The sequence below is a fragment of the Peromyscus leucopus genome, chromosome 12 (assembly GCF_004664715.2).
Source record: "Peromyscus leucopus breed LL Stock chromosome 12, UCI_PerLeu_2.1, whole genome shotgun sequence".
NCBI lineage: Eukaryota > Metazoa > Chordata > Mammalia > Rodentia > Cricetidae > Peromyscus > Peromyscus leucopus.
In genome coordinates this window covers 45618038-45622493 of record NC_051073.1, presented here as the reverse complement: position 1 = coordinate 45622493, position 4456 = coordinate 45618038, and the positions used below count along the sequence as shown (strand labels likewise).

Below are 4456 nucleotides of genomic sequence, written 5' to 3'. Positions count from 1 at the left end.
TTGTAACTTAACTCACCCCATTTCTATTGATCTATGCATTGACACATAGCTTTGTGGCTTACCAGTACTTTCATATTGTGCTTCTCCTGGTGGCTCACAACATCTGCTCCACTCTCCTTTCTTCTCCTCTCTCTCCAGTTCAAATGTACCACCTAACCTTATTCTGCCCCACCATTGGTCAAACAGCTTTATTGTCGACCAATCAGAGCAACACATATTCACAGTGTACAGAAAGACATCCCACAGAAAATACATATTGATAAGGTATTACTCATGTATCTCTTATTTCCTGTGATTGAAAAGAAGTATGGAATCTAAAAGGGTTACTTTATAATTTAAATTCACAGACTTTTTGTCTATGTAAGTTTGCATGTACAAACAGAATAAAAAGGAACATCATAATGCTTGAACAGATTATTGGCATTTGCCAGACATTTATTTTTCCAGAATAAATAGCCTTGTGTAACTGAATGTAAGTATATTGGCTAAAGATCTTTCCAAATCCTTTATAGTCAGATGTCCTTCAGTATGCGATGATTTTTTTTCATATCCTCAAAGATTAATGTGACATGTGGGTTTAACATCCCAATTACACACTAAAAGTTTTGCTCTTGTATAAAGACTACCATGACTTGCAAACTTTTGCTACAATAATTACATTTGTAGGGTTTCTCTGCAGTATTATTTTTTTTATGTTTTTGAAGACTACTGATACATATAATGACTTTAACATACTGATTACATTCATAGGGTTTTTCTCCAGTATGAGTTCTTTTGTGAATTTAGAGACTCCTTTAATATACAATAGCTTTACCACACTGATTACATTCATAGAGTTTCTCTCCAGTATGTGTTCTTTTATGTATTTGGAGAATACTGTGTTGTGACAAGACTTTATCACATAGATTACATTTGTATAATTTCTTTCCAGTATGTGTTATTTTATGTGTTTGAAGATTATTCTGATGGGCAAAGGCTTTACCACATTGATTATATTTGTAAGGTTCCTCTCTAGTATGTATTCTTTAATGACTTTGGAGATGACTATAATATGCAAAGGCTGTATTACATTGATTACATTCATAGGGTTTCTCTCCAGTATGTGTTCTTTTACATATTTGAAGATGACTATGATAATCAAAGGTGTTAACACATTGATTATCTTCAAAGATTTTCTCTCCAGTTTGATTTCTTACATGTCTTCCATGTCTTCTAAAACTTTAACAATGATCTTCAGTATTATGGTCTTCCCAACTATAGCCTATAGCAGTGAGGCTACCATAGGTCTCCAGTATCACATCTTTGCAGAGATTCTTCTGGGAAGAATCCAACAAAATCCACTCTTCCAGAGTGAAGTCAACATGCACATCATCATAGGTCTCTGCATTAGGTTTCTACTGAAGTTCCTGCAAAGAGTTAGGCATTCACTCCAGTTTTGTAATCATCTTCCAGAAATCTGTAGTGCCTTGTTTAAACATGTCCAGGCTTCCCAGCTCGCCCATGCTCTCCACTCAGCTCCACATAGCAGTGCCTGCACCACATACAAAATCAATGGCACCAACTCCTCTTCAAAGCCAAGGCCAGCTATCCACTATAGTGATGCACTATATAAATGTGCACACACTATGAAAACTTTTCTTAATATAATTTCAGGAAAATACCAGAATTGTGAATTTTTAATAGATACTTTAGAAGCTTTATGAATGTGATTTAAGGCCAGATATGGTAGTTCATCCCCATAACCCCAGCATATGGGAGGCTGAGACAGAAGAATTGCTATGAGTTTGAGACCATCCTTGCTCATGAACCAAGTTCTAAAATAGCTTGGTTAAAGAATAGGACTCTGTTTTAAAAAATAGCCTTTAAATACTGTTCTTCAAATAAGTTTTTGTAGAAATATAGACAGAATGGAAATGTGGTAACTTTATAAAAGCCTTCAACAATTTGAAAAGGGAAAGAATTAGGTGTTTCACCTAAATATAAATATGAACAGAAAATGAGAATGACTGATAATAGCTCACAACTAGCAAACATGCTCCTCCAGAGACTCGTATTATGGACCTTAAAACTATGTAAAAAATCATACATCTATTCTTACTGGCTTGGAGAAAATGATTTTCTGTTGAGCGCTGATGGTAGGACAATACATCTTCACCAACTGGATTAAGTAGGTTTGCTAGATGTGTACACCCTAGCTCAGCATGTAAGAAATTTTATTTTTTAATCCCATAGTCTTTTCCTGTTTTATTTGTTAAATCAAGTGTCATTAACTCTATTATTAATTGAAGAAAAACACTAAGAAAGTGTAAATACTGCAGCCTTCCTCATTGACATACTTCTTTCTTTGGAGAATTAATTTACCCTAGTCTTTTGTGTCCTCTAAAGGGTTAGTTGGGAAGGCAAGCTCCAACAAGCTCCTAGAGCAGATTTATCTCTAATTTGCTAGTCATTGTCTATCTGACCACTCCAATGATGTTTCCCTTCAGAGATCTCTGAACCTCTATTCTTCAATCAGTAAAATTAGTTTCTAATATGATTCCCATATTGGAGCTATCTGGATGCAATTTCATTCTACATGTGTCCCATGCTGTATTTGATACCTAGCCATCCCACTCTGTAAGAATTAACAGCTGTGGCTACAGATGAAATGGGCATTGTTATTTGACATGTTGTGTCAGAAAAGATTTTGGAATTACTGATCCATAGATTTACAAAATTCTGTATATAGTCTTTATAGCTTTACAAAATTCTGGGATGACCAACAAAGAAGAGCTTCAGACACTCCAAATGTAAACACATTAATTTAATTATTGAAATAACTGCTGTCTGAAGGCTGATTTCATCATAGGTGTTTCAAATGAAAGAAAATCCGTCATTTAACAAAAGGGTCATACTGAAGGTAAAAGAGTATTGTGACTTGATAGACATCTCTCAGGTTCATAGACTTGTAGATATCTCACAGGTTGACAGACTTGATAGACATCTCACAGGTTGGTAGACTTGGTAGATATCTCACAGGTTGGCAGACTTGATAGCTATCTCACAGGTTGGTAGACTTGGTAGATATCTCACAGGTTGGTAGACTTGATAGCTATCTCACAGGTTGGCAGACTTGATAGCTATCTCACAGGTTGGTAGACTTGGTAGATATCTCACAGGTTGGTAGACTTGATAGCTATCTCACAGGTTGGCAGACTTGGTAGATATCTCACAGGTTGGTAGACTTGGTAGATATCTCACAGGTTGGCAGACTTGATAGCTATCTCACAGGTTGGTAGACTTGGTAGATATCTCACAGGTTGGTAGCTGAGTGGGATGTGCTTTGGTTCCTGTGCTTCTTTGAACTTCCTATAGGAAGTTCGAGGAGCCTCTTTTTGTCTGAAGAGAGGACTCAGACACAAAAGCTTTAAAGAAAGAGGAGGGCCCTTCATGAACAAAGTGGCTTCTGTAGTGGAGTCCTTAATTCCCTCTTCTCTCACCACAGAGATTTTGCTATTCTCTGAACTCCAGGCCAGCTTTTCCCATTATCTTTCTCCTTGATGCCATTGAACTTGCAAGCCACAAGCAATGTGACACAGTGTCACTGTGACCTAGGTATTCTTTCTTCAGGATGCTTTGTAAAAAAAAAAGTTTGGTGCAGTTCCCTCTGACTCTTCCCTGTCCCTTAGGAACATGTCTTTAGATCTAAAGTTTAAGTCCCACAAGAAAGACATATTGACAATGCTGCTCTTGTGCTTATGAGATGTGTGGAGGATGGTGTAGAGAAGAGAGATTAGGCCAGGTGGTGTTAAAAAGTACAAACCAGTTCTAGGATTCCATTCAACCCCAAATACTGTTGTCTGTGGAGAACAAAACATTTGAACTGGACTCCTGTAAGCCAGGATTTCCTCATGTAACTGCATCAACATAGAGAGATGGGTACCTTGTCATTGTTTTTTTTTTTTTTTTTTTTTTTTTTCTATTTTGAAACAGAGTCTTGTATTGGAGGCTGACCTTGAACTCCCAATCTTCTTACCTCCACTTCACTAGTCTGGGATGATGAGACATGTTTTCAGTAGATATTTTAATGGACTTTCCTCAGGAAGCTACAGTGAGTTTAGAACTAATGTGAATGTGAACTTAGACACCACAGGTGTTTTGCCTTTCCTACAGTGACAGCCCTGGCCATGTATAGTGAATATTGTCTTCATTGCAGACGCTGTGGAAAGGGCATGTTCACAATTTGCTATTTGCTGCTCTCACAACTATCATCTACATATGAAGAAACTGAAATCACATGTTAATCAGATCAGCTCAACCCGTGCTTCATCATGCATGACAATAAAAAAGAAAAAGCAAACACAGAAAAATACTATATGACAAAAAACTACATAAATATGCAAGGGGACAGTTTGAAATTCAGGAGACATTTCTTGAAAATCGATTTGCATCTGTTTTAAAGAATGGTATAAATCTG

The 4456-nt window shown here is 36.8% G+C and overlaps 1 pseudogene; it reads right to left on the bottom strand.

The window, feature by feature from the left end:
* Positions 1 to 794: 794 nt before the first annotated feature.
* LOC114691952 lies at positions 795 to 2149 on the bottom strand (annotated as a pseudogene).
* Between the last annotated feature and the right edge of the window lie 2307 nt (positions 2150 to 4456).